Genomic DNA, 26,579 nt, shown 5'->3' on the forward strand with positions numbered 1-26,579 from the left:
CTAGATTTTTAGAGTGATATCAACTGGCAGAGTGTTTTTTTTCTTTGAAAATATTGCATTTTGCCAGAGATAGTGCGAGGAAATCGAACATTTTGTACTTGAAGCACTCAAGGTTAGATTTTCCTGGACCCATCAACAATATGAGGGTAGAGATTTTCATCATCCCATGCATTACCAACAGCATTATTTAACATATGCTGGACATGTATAAAATGGTAATCGTGTACCTGACTGGTATTCCACCATAGAGGAAGGTGTTTAGCTGTTGTTGCTAAAGAGATCTACAAAAGAGGTCTACAAAATTATGAGGGGCATAGATAGGATGGATAGTCAGAGACTTTTTCCCAGGGTAGAGGGGTCAATTACTAGGGGGCATAGGTTTAAGGGGTGAGGGGCAAGGTCTAGAGGAGATGTACGAGGCAAGTTTTTTTACACAGAGGGTAGTGGGTGCCTGGAACTCGCTGCCGGAGGTGGTGGAAGCAGGGACGACAGTGACGTTTAAGGGGCATCTTGACAAATACATGAATAGGATGGGAATAGAGAGATACGGACCCCGGAAGTGTAGAAGATTTTAGTTTAGACGGGCAGCACGGTCGGCGCAGGTTTGGAGGGCCAAAGGGCCTGTTCCTGTGCTGTACTTTTCTTTGTTCTTTGAGATGCCGCATGGCCTAAAAACATGGAAAAATATCTGAGAAAGAGAAAGTGACAGGGAAGAGGAGAGTTCAAACTGTTGTATTTTTAGACAGAAGTGCAAAAGAAATAGAGGGCACGATTTCCCAGCCTCGCCGCACTTAGCTTGGTGATGCGACAAGGGCATTGAATCTCGCAAGACAGCCCTCATGGGATTTGCGACGCTCGAGACGTCTCACGAGATTCAACCGAACTTCGCAAGACATTACAATCTGAATCTCGCCCTCACTGGGCTTGATCCATATCAGCACATTTAAAAAAATATTTTATTCAAGGCATTTTCATACAAACAAACAAAAGCAGAAACACAATCATACATCTTCAAAAACAACCAACACCCACTCCCCCCCAGCTCTGCTCCCCTCATACCATCCTCTTCCCACATCTCGCCTTCCCCATTTTAACCCTCTTACCTCCCCAAAACCCCCACAACCCCCTCCCCCCTTGCTGACCCCTCAAACCTCCTATAAGAAATTAATAAACGGCGTCCACCTCCGGGTGAACCCATCCGGCAACCCCCTCAAGACGGACGTAGCGTTCTCCAGCCTCAGGCACTCTGCCAGGTCACTCACCCACACCCCCGCTCTGGCAGCTCCGAGTCCCCCCCCCCCCAAGCAAAATGTGTCTCCGGGCTATCAGGGTGGCAAAGCCCAAAACATCGGCCTCTCTCACCCCCTTTACTCCCGGATCTTCCGATACCCCAAATATCACTACCTCTGGACTTGGGGCCACCTCCACACCCAACACCTTGGACATCACATCCGAGAACCCCTGCCAGAGCCCCCTCAATCTTGGAAACGCCCAGAACATGTGGACGTGATTCGTGGGCCCCCCACCGTGCACCGCCCACACCTATCCTCTACCCCCTCAAAGAACCTACTCACCCTCGCCACCGTCATATAAGCCCTATGTGTCACTTTAGACTGGATGAGGCTTAGCCTCGACACGCTGAGGATGCATTCACCCTCTGCAAGGCTGCAGCCCATGTATCGGCCCCCACCTCCCCTCCCAGTTCCTCCCCACAACTACGCTTACTGTCCCCCACAAGGGCTCCCTCCCATTCCATCAACTCCTTACAGACATCTGACACCTTCTCCTCCCCTATCTCATCCATCGGCAGCACCTTGTCTTGCAACCCCAGGAGCGCCAGCCCAGGAAAGGATGGCACCTCTCTCCTTCCAAAGTCTCGGGCCTGCAGGTACATAAAGCCATTCCCCCTGGGCAGATTGTACCTTTCCTCTGAGTTCTCGAGCTTCGCAAATTTGCTCCCTATGAAAAGATCATCAAATCACTGTATCCCCTGCCTGCCCCCACCCCTAAAACCTCGCATCCAGCAACCTCTCCCACCGAACACCGCCCCCCCCCCCCCCCCCCCCCCCCCCGGCGCAAACCTATAATTGTCACAGATTGGTGCCCACAACGAGGCGCTCTCCAGCCCCAAATGCTGCCTCCACTGCCGCCACACCCTTAGGCCCGACACCACCACTGGGCTCGCAGAGTACCTGGCCGACATCAACAGTAGAGGCCACGACAACAAAGCCCTTAGACTCGTTCCTCTACACAATGCCTCCATCCGACCCCATGCTGACCTCTCCCCCATGACCCATTCCCTAACCATAACGGTACTCACCATTCAGTAATAATTCATCATATTCAGCAACGCCAGCCCACCCCCACCCCCAGTCACCCCCGATTCAAGAAAGCCCTCCTATCCTGCAGGGTTTTCCCCGCCCACACAATACCTGATATTAGCGCATTTACCGTCTTAAAAAATGACTTGGGGACAAAGATTGGGAAGTTCTGAAACACGAACAGAAACCTTGGGAGCACCGCCACTTTTACTGTCTATTCCCACCAGTGACAGTGGCAGCACACCCTACCTCTTAAAGTCCGCTTTCATCTGCTCCACAAGCTGAGCCAGGTTCAGCTTGTGCAGCTGCGCCCAGACCCGCATCACCTGGATACCCAAGTATCTAAAACTCACCCCCACCACCGTAAACGGAAACTCCCCTCACCTTCTTTCCTGTCCTCTAGCCTCAATCAGGAACACCTCGCTTTCCCCATATTCAACTTGTTATTCAAGAACAGGCCAAATTCCTCTAAGATCCCCATGATGCCTCCGATACTGCCCAACAGGTCTGAAATATACAGCAACATGTCGTTCGCATACAATGACCCGCCCACCCCACACTTGACACCCCCCACTCAATCCCGCTCCAGGTGTTGCCGATTTTGACGAGTGGAATACTATCCCACTAGCGTCACTAATAATTATTGCCAATTCTGCGACGGAGACACCAATAATTTTGCCCTTCTTAATATTGAATGGTATTGCTTTTCAGAGTCGCCAGGTATCAGATGATACCACCACAAGGTTCACCCGGATATTGATCAAAGACCCAACAACCAGTCAGTTAGTTCAAGTACAATAATGATTTATTTACACCCAAGATTAACTCACACATGCAACATAAAAACACTGCAAGCGAAACTACACTTAACACTACAACAACCTGTACTTAACTTTCAGGCACCCGGCTTTGGCAGAGGAACAAGGCCTTTGTTTAGATCTGGAGTGGCTAGGTCTGGAGAAGTAACTTTGGTTCTGCTGGGCTCATCCGTCTGGTAGCGATCGTTGATCTTGAACTTGCTTCTGGCCGTGGTGCTGCAGTTGGCTTCAGGTATAGGCCGAGCTGAAGAGTGCCGGTGTGCCCGGCCAAAAGAGATCGAACACATGGCAGAGTCTCTCTTTATCCTTTGGGGTTTCATGCTCTTTTGGGCGGTCCTTCACTTGGGACCCAATAATTCGGCAGGCTTCGATCACTGCCTTCGATTTGAGCCAATAAAGGGTCGGGTGCCTTGATGGCTGGGCGTGTCCTGAGCAGTCATTGACCTTGGCTGTTTGGGCTTCCTGGGTGAAGGGAGTGGCACCAATGTGTCTGGAATTGTACCTGATACCTGAGTACCAGTCCTTTGTCCTGGGTAAATGGGTCATTAGAATGCAAATCGGCTGGGGGTTTCGATACTGTCTGGTTCTCTGTCAGCAAATATACATTCAGGCTCTGAGTTTGCCTGAATCCTGTATTGGCCATATTTCCCATGAGTCTTTGCAAGTATCCATGTTTACTTTGTAAGTGGCCATCCCAGATGGCTACACAGGCCCTTAACGCCCTAAGCATCATTGCCAGTGGCTCTATCACCAAGGCGAAGAGCAACAGGGAGAGCGGGCACTCCTGCCTCGTCTCACAATGCAGCCCAAAGTACCTCAAACTCACTTGGTTCATTCACATGCTCACGATCGTCATCTTATACAGCAACCAGACCCAATCTGCAAACCCTTGCCCAAACCCTCCAGCAGATACTCCCACTCCACTCGATCAAATGCCTTCTCCGCATCCATCACCACCACTACCTCCACCTCTTGCCCCTCTGAAAACATTAAGCAGCCTCCTAACGTTCGCTGTCAACTGTCTCCCCTTCACAACACCCATTTGATCTTCGCCTGTCACTTTTGAACGCAGTCCTCGATTTATGAGGCCAACATCTTCGGCAACTATTTGGTGTTTACATTCAGTAATGATATCGGGCAGTACAATTCACACTGCTCCAGATCCTTATCCTTCTTTAACGTTAGGGAAATGGAAGCCTGTGATAATGTAGCAGGAAGCTCCCCCCTCTCCCTCGCTTCATTATATGCCCTCACCAGCAGTGCCTCCAGGTCCGCCCCAAACCTTTTATAAAACTTCACTGGGAACCCACCCGGCCCTGGGGCCTTCCCTGGCTGCACCGCCCCCATACTGTCCATCACCTCCCTCAGCCCAATTGGGGCCCCGAGTCCCTGAACTGCCCCTCCTCTACTTTGGGAAACTCCAACCTTTCCAAAAACTTTCACATGAAAGAATGATCAGAAGTTGTATCTGTAAAACCTCAGATACTTTCGACCAGTTTACTTACTCAAAGGTTTACCGAGGTGTCTTTAATAACGAGGAGAACAACCCACAAACACAAATTCGAGTTCAGCAATATTTATTTAGATCAATTAGCCCGTACATTACCCACAAAAAATACTCTATAGAAGTACCCAGATCAGTTTATACTACTGTTATGGGCGAGGCGTTTTCAGAACCCCCAAATGTATCTTGGAATTCAACCTCCCCCTTTAATGGATTGTTGCTTTTCCAGCACTCGGCTTGTTCCCCAGGTGTGATATCACAATTATGGACACGTGGTTTTTAACACATAACAATGTCTATTCCATGAACTCAAATTAACCTATTGAATAAACATTGGATCTCTTAACACCCCTTACTTCAAAGATAACCCCGAACATAATACAACACTAAATAATCCCTCAAAATGTTCCTTCAAACATCCAAAATGCTTCAAACCTTCTAAACAGTAACACACTAGGTCACAGAATATAGATATTTCCTGTTAAATGGCAGAGATATATATGCTTGGTTGACTTCAGCTCCAGCACCTTGCTTTTCTTCCTCAAAACTCTGGAAACACACAGACACACACAAACTGCTTTTTCAAACTGGCTTTCTCCCTTCAAGCAACTCACAGCAAAACAGAACTTCTCAAGCTGCTGTCTCAAACTGGCTTTCTCCTTTTAAGCAGCTCACAGCAAAACAGCCAGGCACTTTTAAACTGCTCACAGCAAAACCAGCCAGGCACTTTTAAACTGCTCACAGCAAAACCAGCCAGGCACTTTTAAAAAATATATATATTTATTAAAGTTTTTTCACACAATTTTTCTCCCTTACAAACAATAACCCCCCCCCCCCCCTCGTAACAAAAAAAAAGAGAAATCGCGCAGTGCAAGATATATACATGGCAAAATGATATATTTACACAGCTTTGTACACTGGCCCTCACCCGTATGTGCCAGTTTCCCCAACCCCTCATGTTATCTCTTGCTCATCCACCATCCCAGGCAGTCCCCCCTTTCCCAGCCCCCAGCCCCCACCCCCCCCCCCCCCCAAGGTTGCTGCTGCTGCTGACCGACCTTCCTCTAACACTCCGCGAGATAGTCTAGGAACGGTTGCCACCCGAGATAGTCTAGGAACGGTTACCACCGACAGCCAGGCACTTTTAAACTGCTCTCAGCAAAACCGGCCAGGCACTTTTTTAAACTGAAACTTCAAAATGGCTGAACTGAGCTCAGCTCCACCCACACTCTGACATCACTGTTTTCTTAAAGGTACATTGCTTAAACATCCATTTCTGAAAGGTACTCTCACATGACACTACCCACAAAGATGGTTTGGTAGGGCTATGGATTCGATCACTGAGTTCCTCTGGTCCGTCTTCATAAAGGTTCTCCCTAGCAGTCCCCTCTATCCTTCCTTCCTTCTCTGGTCTTCCCTGGTCTCCTCTGGTCTGGTCAAGGTCATCTCCCACGTCGAGTCTTCTCTGCCAAGGGATCCGGAGTGCCTAGTTTTAACCTCCTTTGGCTTTGCGCCCTGTTCCCACTTCCTGTGGCCTTTTGCCAATGGGTTATCGAAGGGGAATTTTAGTGTCCAATCATCCAATTGATGCCCAATTGACAGGTCACCTGGGCCCACCCCAACAATAGATCGGTGCATACCAATCAGATCAATTATTTCTTGATGGCCGATTGACAGGGAAGGTCTGGACATGTCATGGCAGCCTGTCTGATCTTTAGTGTATTAGAACTTGGCCAGTTTGAATTCCCATGAGGCTATACCAGGGTGACTGTGGCTTGTTTTAAAGTGCGCAATTCTTTAATTTAAAATGGCCAATTTTAATTGGGCCTAAAGGTAGGCCTTGGTAGGTTACCACAGTCGATCCTCTTGATCCCATGAGCGTCAGCGAACCAGATCACGCAATCCCAACCAAACCATCTTAGGCGAGCAAGTATCCTGATCTTGGGTTTACAATGCTATCCCACAATAGTGCAACAGCTTCGTACTTTCAAAATGCTACATGAACAGTGATGAGAAAAAGAAACAATACAATAACATTGATAGTGATACACAGATATTCAGAGCAGGAAACTAATACCATATATACACACAACAGACACAGTAATGAATTAACCAGTGGAACTAAATACATTGCGATACTGAACGAAGGTGTCAAGGGCTTTTTTTGTATATTCTTTTCCAAAGGCGGTGAGCCGTTTCCGAATCCATGTGTTAAATGAATTCTTTCTTCCAATGGACAAATTTGAGTGTGAGGACGGTTAAGTACATCGTCATAAGTAGAATGCCTATTACAGTTACGTGTAACAGGAGGCAGACCCATTGGTGAATTTGAATATTTGAACCCCAATCCCAGAGGTCCACCCACCATGTAGTGACTTTAATCTCGCTAATGTTCTTTTTTATTTCCCCTGTTTGCTGCACTACTTTGACAAGGGTCTTGTGTGCTGTGATCAATTGCGTCCAAATTTGTTTCTCGAGCAGAAGTGTTATCCTGGTGTCAAATCTTTCAAAATACTCCGCCACATTTGGTCTCAATTCCTCAGCAATATTTTCTCCCTCCGGTGTATATCTACATCTCAATCAACCCTATCCTAGCGGGAATGTGTGGCCGAAAACAAAAGGAGGTGTTGTGAATTTTGCATGTTGCCGCCCCATATAGGTATTTTGCTAGCGAGGTTGTGATGCAATATTCTCCCTCCCCTTGTAAGCTACCCAGGTGAGATCCCTTTCTAATTTTTCAGTGTACAATTTAGGTTGGTAGCTGTCCTGAATCCACACAGGGCATGTTCGCTTTCATACATCGGGTATGGGCACATGACTGTTTCGTCTATATGTTCACACTTGTCCGGACTGGCACCTATGGGTTTCCCTCCCTTCTCGACCACATACGGGGGAGTCCCCTAATAACCCATCCACATCCCTCCTTCAATAACTCCTATATTTTCGGCTTCGAAGAGTCTCAACCCGACTTTGTCCTTTAGTAATACTGGGATCCCTAACACCATCCCTACCATGGTCCCTGGGGCTCCTCTGCAGCTATCATGAGACCAGACCTTGGTCAGTTGCCGCAATTGGCAGTTTGTTACATTAGTGTGTCTTTTTTCCCGTCCAGATGTTCGATTTCCTCATCACTGATCCAGGCCGAACCTCCTCCATGATAACCTGGTCACGGTTCTCTCACAGCTGTTCGACCGTCCATTGGCCATAGATGGTGCACAGGGTTACGTTCTGTCGCTAAGCATCAACTTCCACCCTACCTCAGACGATCTGATTGTTTGGGTGTGCCCATCCAGCACAGTAACCACAAGGCTACTGGCCCTGTTCCCCGTCCGATCTCCCCCTGCATCCTGCCGAACGTTTTTGTTGAAGCTTTCCAAGGTCTGTTTAACTTGTCAGGTCAGGACTCTGAGCTTACTGTCTAAATTAGCCCAATGAAGCATGATAATGGTGAATACCCCTGCCCCATATGCGTCATTCAGGAATTCCCTCCCCTTGCACCCTTGGGTCTGGGTATTTCTTTCCCCTCATGCGTCCCAGTCTTTGGGCTGAGTAATCTCTGGGTTAAGTGGAGGTAGAATTTTCTAAGTGGGGAGGGACACCAGTCTGGTAATTGTGTCCCAGCCAGATCTACCACTATATTGTAGTGTGTGTTATCAAAAAGGCCTCCTCCTGCTCCTATCTTCTATGTATCTATGTTCTATATATCAAACACTAATTTCCCATGTGTTTTAATATCAACCCATTTTGGGGTCCTGTGGTGATTTCAGGACAAGTGGGAAGAGGTGTGTTCACTGTAGGTTTTAACTCATTTTTAATTTCATATTAGACGTACTCGTCGTGAATAACTTCACCGGGGCACCTCTGTCCTAATTGCAGCTCTTTTCTCAGGGCCATGGCCGAGGCAGACTAGCTCCATGCATCCATGGTTGGTATATGCCCACGAATTGCAAGTGAGGGTTGTCCTTAGGGAGCAATAATTAGAGCTCCGATTACCCTTCCTGTACACCACTCTTTGGTTATTGCACCCATAGGTGACACTCTTATTCGGGTTCCCACATCATGCCATTCTCACACTCACCTGCATCCGGTGGGGTGAACCACATGGAGCTGGGGTATTGTAGGCTATTCTTCTGGTGTTCGGTTGGTGCGGCATTTGTAGTCCGGTTGCTGCGGCCATTTTGGGATAAGGACAAGGAATAACTACTTGATTCCCTTCCGCCCCTTTTTTAAAAAAAAGATGGAATTTACAACCTCGCTGACATATATGTAATAGTTTCTGCAGAAATTTGCAATCCGTGTTTAATGGGGTTGTGTGGGTAGGGTGTTTCCTGCGGCGGGGATGAGTACCACCCACAAGGGAGGAACTACACCCTTCCCTGTTACACACCCAGTCCAGCCAAACACACCAAGTGCTATCGGACAATTCTGCTATTGAGTCTTCACATTTTCGGTTCCTGGGATTAGTTGTGCATGGTTGTGGGAACTGCAGGAACGGGGAAGAGGTTCATTCTCTCTGCAGTACCACTGGACTGGGGTGATACGCAACGTGGAATCGTTGCAAACAGTTCCATCACCCGTTGCATTACCAGGCTGTGAAATGAGTACCCTGTTCAGAGTTGATGCTGCACTAGGATGTCAGCAGTGACTTTGGCCGTGTTAGTGTGGGTTGGGAAAGCCACATTAACTAAAGGTGTCTATCATGACCGGGATGTACTTGTAACCTCCTGCACCGGGTGGTAGGGGACTGATATAGCCAATCTGGACATTTGTCCATGGACCCTCCACCAGGCGGGTTGTCTCAACTCCCCTTTTCGAGCATATTTATTGGGATTATTCTGCGTACATATTATACAATTATCAACATACTGTCCGATATCCTGTTCTAGGATGGGCCACCAACACAATCCCTTAATTTGCTTGCTTGTGGCCCCTGCCCCTTGGTAGCCCTGGACTTCGCGGCTCTGGAAAATAATTTGATTGCGGTCCCTGGTCGGAACCACATATAATGATCTTTATTATTGTCACAAGTAGACTTATATTAACGCTGCAATGAAGTTATTGTGAAAATCCCCACGTCACCATACTCCGGCACCTGTTCGGGTACACTGAGGGAGAATTCAGAATGTCCAATTCACTGAACAAGCACGTCTTTCAAGATTTGTGGGAGGAAACCTGAGCACCTGGAGGAAATCTACGCCGCCCCATCCTTAAGGCCATCCTGAACCACTAGTCCATCTTTTACAGAGAGTGCGTTCCACCATTTCTCAAAGGAGATGGGGTATACCCCTTCCTGAATCTGTTTTAGATCCTGGTCGCTGCTTTGGGCCTTTGTCTGCGAGATGGTTACTGCTTGAATCCATTTGATATCCATGAGCTGCCAAAGGCCTCCTGCCCGGGCCCCCTGTTTGGCTAGTTCATCTGCCCATATATTTCCAAATGGGAAGGTGTGTTGTGGGCCTTAACTTTAATGATGCCGTACTCACAGCTTTGGTTGGTCTGAAAAGGGTGCTGAGGGCAGAGGTTTTATGTCTGCCGAGATGAATCCTCTCACTTCCCACAGTGGCAGGAAATCGGTTAAGCAACATACAATTCGCCTACCATTGCAACCGGTCCACAGCAGACACCATTTCCCTGGCACTACACTCATCCCTAGAGCATCTCGACAACAAGGACTCCTACATCAGACTCCTATTTATTGACTGCAGCTCCGCCTTCAACACCATAATCCCAGCCAAGCTCATATCAAAGCTCCAAAACCTGGGACTTGGCTCCTCACTCTGCAACTGGATCATCGATTTTCTGACCCACAGACCACAATCAGTAAGAATAAACAACGACACCTCCTCCACAATAGTCCTCAACACCGACACCCCACAAGGCTGCGTACTTAGCCCCCAACTCTACTCCCTGTACACACATGACTACGTGACAAAGTTTGATTCCAACTCCATCTACAAGTTTGCTGACGATACGACCATAGTGGGCCGGATCTCGAATAATGACGAGTCAGAATACAGGAGGGAGATAGGGAACCTAGTGGAATGGTGCAGCGACAACAATCTCTCCCTCAATGCCAGCAAAACTAAAGAGCTGGTCATTGACTTCAGGAAGCAAAGTACTGTACACACCCCTGTCAGCATCAACGTGGCCGAGGTGGAGATGGTTAACAGCTTCAAATTCCTCGGGGTGCACATCTCCAAAAATCTGTCCTGGTCCACCCATGTCGACGCTACCACCAAGAAAGCACAACAGCACCTATACTTCCTCAGGAAACTAAGGAAATTCGGCATGTCCACATTAACTCTTACCAACTTTTACAGATGCACCATAGAAAGTGTCCTATTGGGCTGCATCACAGCCTGGTATGGCAACTGCTCGGCCCAGGACCGCAAAAAACTTCAGAGAGTCGTGAACACCGCCCAGTCCATCACACAAACCCGCCTCTCATCCATTGACTCCATCTACACCTCCTGCTGCTTGGGGAAAGCGGGCAGCATAATCAAAGACCCCTCCCATCCAGCTGACTCACTCTTCCAACTTCTTCCATCGGGCAGTGATGCAAAAGTCTGAGAACACGCACAAACAGACTCAAAAACAGCTTCTTCCCCACTGTCACCAGACTCCTAAATGACTCTCTTATGGACTGACCTGATTAATACTACACCCCTGTATGCTTCACCCGATGCCGGTGCTTATGTAGTTACATTGTATACCTTGTGTTGCCCTATTATGTATTTTCTTTTATTTCCTTTTCTTCTCATGTACTTAATCATCTGTTGAGCTGCTCGCAGAAAAATACTTTTCACTGTACCTCGGTACACATGACAATAAACAAATCCAATCCATTACATTCTATCTGAGTGTATGTCTGCACTCTAAGGGTAGGGATCAGGTCAGGGTGGCTGACCACGTAAGCTATGGCTGCTCGCTCTGCAGCATGGGGACCTGTGCAGTCATGCGTGCGAGGAGTTTTAAGACCAGTTCCCTCAGGGGCCTGCCTTCCTGGCGATGCCACATCCCGTTTTCCTATTTTCCTATTCCCCTCTTCCACCATGGAAGATCCATCTATGAACATTTTTAAAGTAGAGTTCGGCTGTCCGGATTGGTGCCCTTTGTACCTCCTTTGTTTTGCAGGAATCTAACATTTGTGAGGCTTCCCCCTGTAAGTTATGTTGTCTGCCAGGAAGGTGAGGGTTCGGGTATGCTTTTCTGCCACGTCCCGGCCCTGGAGCATAAGTGTCCACCGTGTAATCCGGTTTTGGTTAACTGTCCCGTATTTGATCCGCCCGTTCACCAGTAATTGGATTGGACTGTGTTCAGTGAGGACGGTAAGGGGGTTGAGGCCAACTATATAGTTGAAGCCGTGTGTACTGCCCAGAACACTGATAAAATGTGCATCTCACATACCAAGAAGCTTTGTTACACTGGAATGAGTAGGCAATTGGGCCGAGGTGCACCTGCTGTTCCTGAAGGAGCATGGCTGCCAGTGTAGTGTCCGTGGCTGCAACTTCAAGGGAAAGGGGAAGATTAGGGTCGGGTACGTGCAGGGCAGGGGCTTGCGCTAACGATCGTTTTAGTTCAGAGACCGCGTGTGTGTATGTTTCTCGGTCCAGGTCCATGGGGTGTTATTCCATAAGGACTCGGAAAGGGGGGCAGCTTTGGTGGCAAAACTGTCGATGTGATTTCGGCAGTACCCGCCAAGCGAGCTCATGTCCCTCGGTAAGGGGAGGCATGCTACTGACTCGGCCCGCTTCCTTTCAATATCATGCTTTCCCTCTGTCACTACCGTACCTAAGTAGGAGACTTGCGGTGTCATGATTTGGGCCTTTTTGGGGTTTATTTTTAATCCTAATGTAGTGAGTGTTGTGTTACCCTGCTTCGGATAACACAGGCTGCTACTTGATGCAGTCTTAACTAAAGGATGCTCCAGACTCTGAAATGAGTTCAACGTGTTTATTGAACTATTAACACAGTTCTCAAATGAGTTTGACTCTCTGCTAATCTAACTGTAGTACCTCAGTCTAACTGTACCAGCTTGCTCTAAGCCACATGCTGGGGTGTGATGCTGCTGATCAACACTGTCTAACTCTCTAGATGTCTGTCTGTGGAAAGAGACAGGGTGTGAGTGCCTCATCCCTTTCGTAGTGTTTATGTCATGCCCCCTTGTGATGAAGCCACCTCTGAGTGTCCTGACTGCCCATTGGTTGTGTCCTATTCTGAGTATTCATTGTTTGCATGTTTGCATATCAAGACAATGAGGAAGTTCAGCAGTTCCTTTAATAAATTCAGGTGTTCCCCTCTGGTCTCCGTTTGCAGGAGGAGAACATCCACATATTTTGCAAGACATCCTGGCCTGGACAAATGTTCCAAGCCTTTGGCTAGTCTCTGGTGGAAGATCGAGGGAGAGTTGTGGAAACCTTCGGGTAAACACTTCCAGGTGTACTGCTGCCCCTGGAACGTGAACGCAAATTTATACTGACAGTAGCGCTCCAGGGAAATCGACCAGAAGCCGTTACAGATATCTAGCACCATGAAGTATTTGGCGTGTGGGGCCCGTCGCATCATGGCTTTGGGGCTGGTCACCACTGTGCGGGCCATGACCGGAGTGGTCTGGTTCAGTGCACGGTAGTCAATGGCGAGCCTCCAAGAACCGTCCGGTTTTCTCACCGGCCATATGGGGGAATTATTGGTGGAGGCGTGGTCAGGGTTTGGGGGTTCCCTGTTTCTACCTCCCTCCTTGTTTTGCCATACTGGGCCGGGAGGCACGTTTGGGCGGATGGGATTCATCTTCCCTGGTTTGGTGGGTTTAGGGATGTTTCGCTATTTAACGACCCTTTCCTAGGCGCGGATAGCCCAGGCTCCGTTATGTGTGTTTCCCTCAGTTATCGCATGATTTGCGGATCTATGTTGAGCAGTGGTGTGGGTCTAATTGGGCTCCATTTAATGGTCCGAATACCCTTGTAAACTGGTTCCAGACCCGGCCGGCAAACGTCGTTGGGCGTTCCCCTGTTTTCTGTTGGCAGTTATTTTGGCCATTTACCGGTCGTCCCTATTGTACCTTGCAGCGGTGAGAACGGCTGCTTTCATGTCTGGTAGGGATCCCCCTGCTACATTTTGGGGAGTGGGTGGGGCGGAACAAATCACAGGGCTTAAACATTAACTCAACCTCATCCAGCCCATTTAGAACCCGGTACTGTGAGACATTATCAAAATGAGTGTTTGGGTCCCCGGAGGGTTCGAACACCCAGATTGCTTTTGTGACGTGGGTGAGCTGGGTCATGGTGTAGGGTGTTACATAAGTTACATGGGGGTTCTGTCTGTCCTGACGTCAGGTAGTGACCGGATTTATCGGGATGGGGGTCGGTTCCGGGGATAGTTCAGGGGGTGTGGTGGGTTCCGCTGCTTGAAGGGGAGGTCGGGGTCCCCAGTCGATAGTGGGGCTGGCGGTTGCATAGCTGCAGGCAGCATCTTGTAACTCTTCCCATTCTACCCCTGGGTCGCTGTCCCCGGAATGTGTGGTGTAAATGCACATTACCCCTCTTTTAATAGCTATTGGGAGCGTAGTATGTCTATCACGTGCAGGCGTTTGATGCGGGCATTATCGTCTTTCCTTGCTTGATGTAAGACTTTTACTGCAGCCTGCAGGTCGCTGCATTTTATTTTTAATTCTTCCAATTGTGCTCGTACACTGTCTTTGTCGCTCATGGCATGGCGTAGCTTTTGATTAGCCTTATCGTACTGAGTTTGAAACTGGCTCCTGTGTATGAGGTTGAGTCGGTATCTCCCCTCCCTTTGTGCTATGTCAGCTTCTAATTGGTGAATGCGCGTGGTAGCGCCCACATGTAATTGTGTGATTTGGGTATCTCTCGATGTCTCATTTGGTTTAACTGTTCGTCTTTGTCCTCCTTTCATTGGGTTATCTGGGCTTCTCTTTCCCGTTTAATCCAACTATCTCTCTCTCACTTCCACGGAGCTGTTTCAGGCAGCTTGCAATCGCAATAGCCTTACTTAGTTTGGAGGCCCTCTTGCCCACCTTTTCTCCTTCGGATCACTGATCGATGTTGACCACTGTACCCACTTGGGTCATTTGCTATTCAAATATCTGCAAAGGACTTCCTCTCGCTCGCCACGACTGGCCTCGACTATTTCAAAATTGTAGGGTTCACCGCGGGGTATTGGGAACTGATCGGGGTAGGGGTCCGGTTTACTCCCACAACGCAGTCCCAATTCTCTTGTCTATCCTAATACTAAATATAATTTATAAGTCTTGCATTCCAGATACCTAGGATTCTCCATTTCGGAGACTAAGTGTTGATGCCGACGCAAGACTCGTGGACTTTCATGACAGCAAAATTGGCTCCGAACCTGGATCGATTCAGTGATTGTGTAGGGCCTAGCACTGGCACCATGCGGAACACTATTGATTCCAGTGAAAAACGGTGTGAATTTGCCAGGTCCGTGATTGACACTCGGGAGGCTAACAAATTGCAGCCGCACATTCACATTACAATCCCCACACACACGCATCTCAGCCAACAAGATGGCATTGGTTGTGCTGGAGCGCGCCCATACAGCTGATGGGTCGGTTGGGACCAGAGGGCACCAAGGGGCGTGGTCTGGGGGGACACCTCTGCGACCCGTGGCCCGAAGTTCACAATGGGCTGTTAGCGGTGTGCACAGCTGCCTCACCGGCGGGACAATGGTGTTCCATGCCCGTCCACCCTGACCCCACAGCCCACTTCCTGGCCATCCCCGGTACTCCTCCCCGGCCCAGCAAAAGCCCCCTGGCCAGCGGCACAACCGTCAACAAACTATGGTGATGTTGGACACTTTCCGTACCCCCTTTCTCTCTCAGCAGTCACGACGCCGGTTTCATGATTTTTAAAAGCACTAGTGAATGGTGCCATCGGGAACTCGGCCCATTGGAGGCGGAGCATCGCCGAGGTCCTGGATAATACCAGGTCAGACCCGCTAATGATATGCAAATGGTGTTTACTGTATGTGCGTTCCAGACCCCACTTAAAGCCGCTGTCGAGGTGACGGAGAATTGTGATTTGGCGTCAAATTCTCCACCCAATCATGTTTCGCGATTTCAGCGTCAGCCAATGGAGAATCCCGCCCCTAGTTTATGGCCCAATTTTACTGGTCAAAATCTGTATTAGTCCTTCACTCACTTTTTAAAAAAAAAAATTCATAGTACCCAACTATTTTTTTCCAATTTAGGGACAATTCAGCGTGGCCAATTCACCTACCCTGCACATCTTTGGGTTCTGGAGGCACAGTAGCACAGTGATTAGCACAGTTGCCTCACAGCTAAAGGGTCCCAGGTTCAATTCCTGGCTTGGGTCACTGTCTGTGCAGAGTCAGCACGTTCTCCCTGTGTCTGCGTGGGTTTCCTCTGGGTGCTCCGGTTTCCTCCCACAGTCCAAAGGTGTGCAAGTTAGGTGGATTGGCCATGCTAAATTGCCCTTAGTGTCCAAAAAGGTTAGGTGGGGTTACAGGTATAGGGTGGACCTAGGTTGGGTGCTCTTTCCAAGGGCTCACCGATGGGCCGAATGGCCTCCTTCTGCACTGTAAATTCTATGATTCTATGACACGGGGAGAATGCGCAAATATGTCCAATGGTCCAATTGATGTCCGATTGCCTGGTCCCACCCCACGTGTCCATCTCCAGTGGCGTTATTCGCATGTACACCTTAAGCAAATAAGGTGACGGTGGGAACTCCAGGCAGCTGAGAGTTTGGCCCAGCCTGGGTTTGCAACAATAGATCGGTGCATACCGATCGTATCGATTATCTCTTGATGGCCGATTGACAGGGCAGGTCTGGACATGTCTTGGCAGCCTGTCTGATCTTTAGTGTATTCGAACTTGGCCAGTTTGAATTCCCATGAGGCTGTGCTAGAGTGACTGTGGCTTGTTTTAAAGTGCTCAGTTATTTAGAACAATGAACAATGCAGCACAGGAACAGGCCCTTCAGCCCTCCAAGCCTTAACCGGTCATGAAACCAACCTTGGCCAAAACGCTCAGGAGTTCCTTGTGCCATATCGCTCTACACCCATCCTATCCATGTGTTTGTCAAGATGCCTTTTGCAGGGGTTAATAGGACGTTCAAGGAGTTTTATAGCAGGCTGTATGTCAGAACCCCCAGATGGGCCGGAGGTGATGAGGCAATTCTTAGGGGGGCTGAGGTTCCCGAAGGTGGACGAGGGGTTGGTAGAAGGACTGGGGACCCCGATCGGGTTGGAGGAAATAGCAGAGGGGCTGAAGGCCATGCAGTCGGGTAAAGCCCCGGGGCCGGAATGTACCCAGTGGAGTTTTATAAAAAGTTCTCTGGGATGCTGGGATCACTGCTGATGAGGACATTTAATGAGGCAAGGGAGAGAGGGGTGCCTCCCACGACGATGTCACAGGCCACTATCTTATTGATCCTGAAGCGGGATAAGGACCCGGAGCTCTGTGGGTCCTGCAGACCAATCTCCTTATTAAATGTGGACACCAAACGTTTGGCCAAAATCTTGTCCTCTAGGATCGAAGACTACGTTCCGGATGTGATTGGGGAGGACCAGATGGGATTTGTTAAGGGCAGGCAGCTGGTGGCCAATGTTAGAAGATTGTTGAATGTGATCATGATGCCCCCAGAGGGTAGGGACATAGAGGTAGTGGTCGTAATGGATGCAGAGAAGGCATTTGACCGGGTTGAATGGACCTATCTGTGGGAGGTGCTGGGACGGTTTTGGTTTGGACGGGCCTTTATTGACTGAATTAGGCTGCTATTGCAGGCACCTGTGGCGAGTGTACGGACGAACAGGTTGACATCAGGCTATTTTAGGCTGCACTGGGGAACGAGGCAGGGATGCCCCCTCTCCCCACTGCTGTTTGCGCTGGCCATAGAACCGCTGGCAATTGCGCTGAGAGCCTCAAGGCAAAACTAAAGAGCTGGGAATTGACTTCAGGAAGCAAAGTATTGTACACACTCCTGTCAGCATCAACTGGGCCGAGGTGGAGATGGTTAGCAGTTTCAAATTCCTAGGGGTGCACATCTCCAAAAATCTGTCCTGGTCCACCCACGTCGACGCTACCACCAAGAAAGCACAACAGCGCCTATACTTCCTCAGGAAACTAAGGATATTCGGCATGTCCACATTAACCCTTACCAACTTTTACAGATGCACCATAGAAAGCATCCTATCGGGCTGCATCACAGCCTGGTATGGCAACTGCTCGGCCCAGGACCGCAAGAAACTTCAGAGAGTCGTGAACACTGCCCATCATACGAACCGCCTCCCATCCATTGACTCCATCTACACCTCCCGCTGCCTGGGGAAAGCGGGCAGCATAATCAAAGATCCCTCCCATCCGGCTTACTCACTCTTCCAACTTCTTCCATCGGGCAGGAGATACAGAAGTCTGAGAACACGCACGAACAGACTCAAAAACAGCTTCTTCCCCACTGTCACCAGACTCCTAAATGACCCTCTAATGGACTGACCTCATTAACACAACACCCTGTATGCTTCATCCGATGCCCGTGCTTATGTAGTTACATTGTATATGTTGTGTTGCCCTATTATGTATTTTCTTTTATTCCCTTTTCTTATCATGTACTTAATGATCTGTTGAGCTGCTCGCAGAAAAATACTTTTCCCTGTACCTTGGTACACGTGACAATAAACAAATCCAATCCAATCCAATCCAAGGGGCTGGAAGGGGCTCGTTTAGCTGCTGTTGTATAAAGAGTTAAAGGTTCTGCTACTTTTCCACAAACACCTTTAATTTACTTCAACAGACTCTGCACAAAACTCTAACATCACATCACCTGACACAAAGGCCACCTGAAGCCTCTTTACCTATCAGTGTCAATTATTGGATACTTAACATAAATGAGACAACTAATTGGAATGTCTCTTAACCCATTACTTAACAGTTTCGGGTAGGGGTGGAACACAGAGTCTCGCGACATGCGGATGACCTGCTCCTATATGTTTCTGACCCACTAGAAGGGATGGGAGAAATTATGAGGATTCTGGGGGAAGTTGGCCGGTTTTCGGGTTATAAACTGAACATGGGGAAAAGTGAGATGTTCGCGATCAAGGCAAGGGGGCGGAAGAGGCGGCTGGGGGAGTTGTCGTTTAGAGTGGTAGGGGGAAGCTTTCGGTATCTAGGCATCCAGGTGGCAAGGGAATGAGAATGGCTACATTAGTTAAATTTGACCTGACTGGTAGACAAAATGAAGGAAGACTTCTGAAGGTGGGACATGCTCCCGCTATCACTGGCTGGGAGGGTACAGACAGCAAAAATGATGGTCCTCCCGAGATTCCTGTTTGTTTTTCAGTGACTCCCCATCTTTATCCCATAGGCCTTTTTTAAACAGGTAAACAATGTGATCTGTGGCTTTGTATTTGCAGGTAAGACCCCGCGAGTAAAAAAGGGGATGATGGTGCGTAGCCGGGGGGAGGGTAGGCTGGCACTGCCAAACTTTAGCAATTACTATTGGGTGGCAAATATAGCCATGATTAGGAAGTGGATGGTGGTGGGGGGGGGGGGCGTCGATGTGGGAGCGGGTAGAGGCGGCATCTTGCAAGGGCACGAGTTTGGGGGCATTGTTACTGCGGCTCTGCCATTCCCGCCGGCACAGTACTCCCCCAGCCCCGTGGTGGTGGCGGCCCTGAGAGTCTGGGGGCAATGGAGGAAACATGCGGGGGCAGAGGGAGCATCAGTCTGGTCTCCAATCTGTAATAATCATCGGCTTGCCCCGGGGAGGTTGGATGGAGGGTTTCGGAGATGGCAAAGAGCAGGGATCGAGAGGATGGGAGATCTGTTTATAGAGGGGAGCTTTCCCAGCCTGAGGGAACTGGAGGAGAAATTTGAATTGATGCGAGGGAATTAATTTAGGTACCCGCAGGTGCGGGACTTCCTATGCAGGCAGGTCTCAACCTTCCCGCTCCTACCACCAAGGGGGATACAGAACAGGGTAGTTTCCAGAGTCTGGGTGGGAGAAGGGAGGGTTTCAGACATTTATAAAGAACTCACGGGGTCAGAAGAAACACGGACCGAGGAGCTGAAACACAAATGGGAAGAGGAGTTAAGAGAAGAGATAGAGGATGGTCTCTGGGCCATCGTGTCCACATCATGTGCCAGGCTCAGCCTCATACAGTTTAAGGTCGTTCACTGGGCACACATGACAGTGACCCGGATGAGCAGGTTCTTTGGGATAGAAGACCGGTGCGCAAGGTGTGCAGGAGGACCAGCGAACCATGTTCATATGTTCTGGGCATGCCTGAAGCTTATGGGATTCTGGCAGGGGTTTGCGGATGTCATGTCCAAGGTGTTTAAAAAAAAGGGTGGCACCGAGTCCAGAGGTGGCAGTTTTCGGAGTGTCGGAAGATCCGGGAATCCAGGAGGAGAAAGAGGCAGACATTCTGGCCTTTGCCTCCCTGGTAGCCCGGAGACGGATATTATTAACTTGGAGGGAGTCAAAGACCCCGAAGTCGGAGACCTGGCTCACTGACATGGTAAGCTTTCTCTGACTGGAGAAACTCAAGTTCGCCCTGAGAGGGTCAATGTCAGGGTTCGTCCGGAGGTGGCAGCCGTTCGTCGACTTCTTTAGGGAAAATTAACTGTTAGCAGAGTGGGGAGGGGGGGGGTGGTTAGTTTAGTTTAGATTAGTGTGTAAGAAAGGTGGGACCTGTGAGGGAGGAAGACGGCCTTTGCACTATGTTTATATTTGTATGTACACTGTTTCTTCTGTTATTGTTACAAAATCACAAATACCTCAATAAGATGCCTTTTGAACACCGTTAATGTATCTGCTTCCACAACCTCCCCTGGCAACGCGTTCCAGGCACTCACCACCCTCTGCGTAAAAAAACCTGCCTCGCACATCTTCTCTAAACTTTGCCCCACGGACCTTAAAACCTATGCCTCCTGGTGACTGACCCCTCCACCTTGGGAAAGAGTACCTGCCCATCCACTCTATCCATGCCCCTCATAATCTTGTAGACCTCTATCAGGTCGCCCCTTAACCTCCGTCTTTCTAATGAAAACAGACCAAGCCTATTCAGCCTCTCCACATAGCTAACACCTTCCAGACCGGCAACATCCTGGTAAACCTCCTCTGCCCTCGCCAAAGGCTCCACATCTTTCTGGGAGTGTGGCGACCAGAATTGTGCGCAATAGTCCAAGTGCGGCCTTACCAAGGTTCTATACAACTGTAGCATGACTTGCCAGTTTTTATACTCGTTGCCCCGTCCAATGAAGGCAAGCATTTTGTATGCTTTCTTGACCACCTTGTCCACTTGTATTGCCACCTTCAACTGACGTGAGGTTCACCGGCCTGTAGTTTCCAGGATTAGCCCTGCTGCCTTTCTTAAACAGCGGTACCACATTAGCTATTCTCCAGTCCTCTGGGATCTCACCTGTAGCCAATGAGTATACAAAGATGTCAGTCAAGGTCCCAGCAATTTCCTCTCTTGCCTCCCTCAGTATTCTGGGGTAAATCCCATCTGGCCCAGGAGACTTATCTACCTTAATATCTTTTAAAAGACCCACTACCTCCTCCTTTTCGATGTTAACATTATCCAGACTGTTCACACACCCTACCCAAGAATCATCTTTCACAAGGTCCCTTTCTTTGGTGAACACTGATGCAAAGTACTCATTTAATACCTTGCCCATTTCCTCTAGTTCAACACATAGATTCCCCCCATTGTCCTTAAGTGGTCCAATCCTTTCCCTGGCCACCCTCTTGCTTTTTACATATGAATAAAAAGCTTTGGGATTCACCTTAATCCTACTTGCCAAGGATTTTATTTGACCCCCCCTAGCCCTCCTAATTTCCGGCTTCAGTACCTTCCTACTTTTTTAATACTCTTCAAGGGTCTCGATTGTCCCCACCCTTCTATGCCGTGCAAAAGTCTCCTTATTTGTTTTGACGAAGCTCACAATATCCCTCGTTATCCCAGGCTCCCTAAACTTTCCATACTTATCCTTCGTTCTCTCAGCAACGTGACTTTCCTGAATCTTAATCAATTGTCGCTTGAAAGACTCCCACATGTCCAATGTTGATTTTCTATCCAACAGCCACACCCAATCCAAATTCTCCAATTCCTGTCTAATGTTATCATAATTTGCCTTTCCCCCATTTAATTTAAAATGGCCAATTTTAATCGGGCCTAAAAGCAAGGCCCTGGTAGGTCACCACAAGATTGTAACGTCAGCAGATGAAAATAAATTCTGAAATTAATTGTCACCTGTTTATATAATTGGAGGAAAGAATTCACTGGATTTGTAAGAAAGCACAGGAGGAAGCTCTGCAACTCGTTGGTTTGGTACACTCATCAAGGACAGCATGGATTTTAGTTTGGTATCAAATGTAGGCATGACTTGATAAAGGTTGCAGGCTCCATTTTCTAAATGAGATTGATGAACTGGCTGAACCGTTTTGACAATCCAGAAGCTTTCATTGTCATTTTCTTTGTTATAGCCCACCAATACACAGATTTATTAGATTCAGTTTTCAAAACTTATCTTGCTCAGAGTTTCCTGCGAATTGATGGGTCAGGAAAATATGTCCAATCTTACGCTTCAAAGCGAATTAATTATGCATTGGTGAGTATCTCTTCGAATAATATGCAGAATTGCCAATGATTGCTCCGTCCCACCATAATCTGGTAGGGTAAATGGTTCTGGTGTCAATGATGAACGCCAGCAGAACACACGCATTACTGTCTGCAGCCCAGCTGTGTGAATGACCAAGGCTGAGATGGCTCCAAGCTAAAAGAACCGAGCGCCAAGGTACAGCGATGCATCCCTTCAGGCTCTTATTTGTGGTAAGCACCAGCATGAGGAAGTCTTGCACTAAAGTATTGGTTCCAGGAGGTCCACCAACCTTGCCTCGCTCGCCTGAGAGGGGGTAATGAGAGAGGTCAACTCCACGGGCACACCTTCCATTACAGGAAGAGAATGAATAATCTCATCCACACTGCCAGGATAAGTCTTTGTTCAGCTCACTCCAATGTATGCTCTCATAACGGCATTCTGCACTCAAGAGCATCGCTCAGTTCAGGGATCTCACAGTAGGAGAGATACCAGCATTGGAAGCCTATTCACCAGTATCTCATCTATCACCTTGCACAAAGACCATCATCAGCCCTCACTGGGGAGGGCTTAGCACACACAACAGGCATCTATACTTCCCAACCTCTCCTATATTCCTACTCTGCACATTCTATCCCTTTGTCTTCATGCAGGCAAAGCTTGCTCACAGCAAGAGGGAGAAATCCAAGACTGGAGGAGGGATTGCAGACATCAAGGATCTGTCCAGGTTTGCGGAGGATGCCACCGAGTTGGTGGGTGAGGACAGATTTGCTTCTGTGTGGAATGCGATTGTGACCTCTCCCAGCAAGCTAGTGTGGATGAAGCTTTCATGAGTTGATCACATTCTAACATTCACAGTGAGTGACATGAAATATTGTGTTCAGTGTGCTCATGAAGTAAGTCAATCTTCTCTCTGATACAGGCTGAAAAAGCCGGTCCAGACAGACCAGCGCAGGTAACATAAACCCCAACCCCCGGCCCACCTCGGAGGAGGATGCTATGAAGCTATTTGAAGAAGACCCATCACAGCATTCACCTGCACCCTCCACCAACACAGAGACACACATCCTGGAGGGTCATTGTTCTGGATTAGGCTCGAGGCCACATCCTGGGTAGCGCCTCACTGGCGCGTCTCCCCAGCAGGCAGGGGCAGTGTCAGCCCAGGTCTCTGACACTTGGAGGACTTGGAGAACAGCCTACTACAGAGTCCAAGTCAGATGATGAGCTTCTGGAAGTGGCTGACTTTAACATGCTAGAGGTGCAAAAACAGGTGGCGGCGGCGGTACATCAGGCAGAGTTGCAAGAGGTAGTCAACAGAGTAGATCGAAGGATGGAGAAGTCTGTGCACGTTCTGACTGATGTCATGGCTCTGAAATTTGAGCACCTTGAGGTCTCCATGAGAAGGGTGGCAGTCGCCGTGGAGACCTTGGTCCAGAAGGTTTTGCTGGGATTGCGCTCGGACCGTCACTCCACCACCAGAGATATTGGTGGGACCCATCAGTGGCTAGGTGAGAGGGGGTCTGGGCACCTCAACCTCCCTCCAGGGGCCCCTTCTCCTCAAGGAGTCAGACAGGGGACTTTGGGCACCAGTAGGGATGAGGAGAAGAAGCTGGAGACCCTGGGCCCACTCATTCAGGTGACGGTGCGTGTGTTTGGCAGATCCCACTCCCCTCTGCCTGTGACCTTATCACCACCAGCTGCACAAATAGAGAAGGGTGCACCTGCTTCACAACAGGAGACCCTGAGCGGGCCAGGCTCGAGGCTCCAGAGAACACCTCCCCAAAGTCATCAAATGCAACAGGGTGCAGCAGTCAGCAGGCTGCCTCCACTTCTGCTGTGGATGCCAGAGATGCATCCACTTTTAAGTCACGGGGGTTCACTCACTGAGTGTATCATGCACCTTTGGAAATACATTTGCTATTCATGGCAATGGTTGAATGCATCATGCATTTTTTTAAAAATTCATTCAGGGATGTGAGGGTTGCTGGCTATTATTTTTAATTCCTAAATACCTTTGAGAAGATGGTGGCGAGCTGCCTTCTTGAGCCACTGCAGTCCGTGTGTTGCAGGTACACCCACAATGAAGTTAGGGAGTGAGTGCCAGGGACTGACCTAGCGACAATGAAGGAATGGCAATATATTGCCAAGTCAGGATGGTGAGTGGCTTGGAGGGGAACCTCCAGGTTGTGGCTTTCCCATTCATCCACTGCCCCTGTTCTTCTAGATGGTGGTGGCTGTGGATTTGGAAGGCGCTGGTTCAGGAGCATTGGTGAGTTCCGGCAGTGCATCTCGTAGGTCACAGAATTGATACGGTGCAGGAAAAGGGGCAGCAAGGTAGCATAGTGGTTAGCACAGTTGTTTCACAGCTCCAGGGTCCCAGGTTCAATTCCCGGCTTGGGTCACTGTCTGTGCGGAGTCTGCATGTTCTCCCCGTGAGTGCGTGAGTTTCCTCCGGGTGCTCCGGTTTCCTCCCCCAGCCCAAAGATGTGCAGGTTAGGTAGATTGGCCATGATAAATTGCCCTTAGTGTTCAAAAAGGTTACGTGGGGGTTACTGGGTTACGGGAATAGGGTAGAGACATGGGCTTGAGTAGGGTGCTCTTTGTAAGGGCCAGTGCAGACTCGATTAACCGAATGGCCTCCTTCTGCACTGTAAATTCTATGATTCTTTCGGCCATCATGTTTGCACCGGCTATCGAAATAAGCATTATGGCTATGTGCCATTCTCCTGCCTTTTTCCTGTAACCTTACACATCTAATGCCCTCTTGAATGCCCCGAGTGTACATGCCTCCATCTGGACGGTACATACTGCTGTGACTGTGTGTTAGTTGTGGAGGGGGCGAATGTTTGTGGTTGGCAGGCCAATCAAGCAGACTGCTTTGCCTGGATGGAGTCGAGCATCTTGAGTATTATTGGAGTTGTAGGCAAGTGGGGAGTGTTCCATCACTTGGACCTTGTCGATGGTAGACAAGCTTTGGAGAGTTAGGAGGTGAGTTGCTTACTTCAGGACTCCTCGCCTCTGACCTTCTCTTATAGCCACTGCATTTATATGGCTCGTCCAGTTCAATTTCCAATCATTGGTAACCTCCAGGATAACTTCTTTTTCCACAGATGGGAATCTGAATTTTGGCTTCCCTCCAAATTTTCACTCTCGCCCCCACAAAACTCACCGCTGGCAGGACAGGAACATTTTGCCAATAACCTTTAGGTTGCCATAGCCACTTGGGTCAGCATATCTCGAGTATCTTTGGTTGAGAGGTCAGGGAGAAAGTTATATTTGACAAAGTTGATTATTGTTAGTATCCCTTGGGACATCAATTAACAATAGCAGTTTCCATATCAGTGCAGAGTGTGTTTGATTTTTTTGGAAAGAGCAGCCTTGATAAGCCAAGCAGACCTTTTTCTACATTTCATTATATTCTTGAAAATAATTAGCATTGAACAGAACATTTTCGACTGGAAATTTTCTGTGATTTCAACATTTTTAATTTTCCCGATTTCTGTATGCTGAGGAAGTTCAATGTGTTCTGAGAAAAACGTATCTTGTCTTGTTTGCGTGCTGCATTTAATTCCTTCACACCAAGTGGATTTGTAGCTTTCTTCCACCAAACTATTCAGTTGCCTTTGATTTATATAAATAGATTTCCAAAATGTATCAGATGTTAATATATATAGCTGGGGTTGCCTCTATCATACAGCTGACTTTTAAATAACATATTCTAACATTTCAGCAAGATAGTAAATTGTGTTCATCATTAATGGACATGAGAAATAAATAATTAGTTGAAATTCAAAACTTAAACATTTTTCAATATTCTTTCATGGGATGTGGGCATGGCTGGCACGATGCCCATCCCTAATTGCCCTTGAATGGAGTGGCTTGCAACACCATTTCAGAGAGAAGTTACAAGTAAACATGTTACTATTGGTCTGGAGTCAGACCAGGGAAGGATGGCAGATTTCTAAAGGTCATTAGTGAACCAGATGGGTTTTTAAATAACAATTGATGATAGTTTCAAGACGAGCTTCTTGTTTCCAATTCCAGAATTATGAATTGAATTTAAATACCACCATGGTGTGATTTGAACCCTTGTCCCCAGAACGTCAGCTTGGGTTTCTGCATTCCTAGTCCAGTGATGTTACCACTGTGCCACCATCTCCCCTCATGTAGTAGATTTCTGAGTGCAGTAGGTTTTCAACCCTTTTATAGCCAATTGACAAAAAAAAAAATCGAGCCCAAAGCAATACAGATCTTTCTTATTGCATTACCTCTGCAAAGTAACATTCTTCTAACAACTTCGGAAAAATCAAAGTTAAATGTCTTACACGCGCCTAAAATAC

General features: G+C 48.4%; 1 protein-coding gene across 3 annotated transcripts in view; it reads left to right on the top strand.

The window, feature by feature from the left end:
- The window catches only part of slc38a11 (solute carrier family 38 member 11), a 239,926-nt gene that overhangs the window by 164,388 nt on the left and 48,959 nt on the right, over nt 1-26,579 (top strand). The window lies entirely within an intron of this gene.

Source organism: Scyliorhinus torazame, chromosome 2 (genome assembly GCF_047496885.1).
Source record: "Scyliorhinus torazame isolate Kashiwa2021f chromosome 2, sScyTor2.1, whole genome shotgun sequence".
In the NCBI taxonomy this organism is placed as follows: Eukaryota; Metazoa; Chordata; class Chondrichthyes; order Carcharhiniformes; family Scyliorhinidae; genus Scyliorhinus; species Scyliorhinus torazame.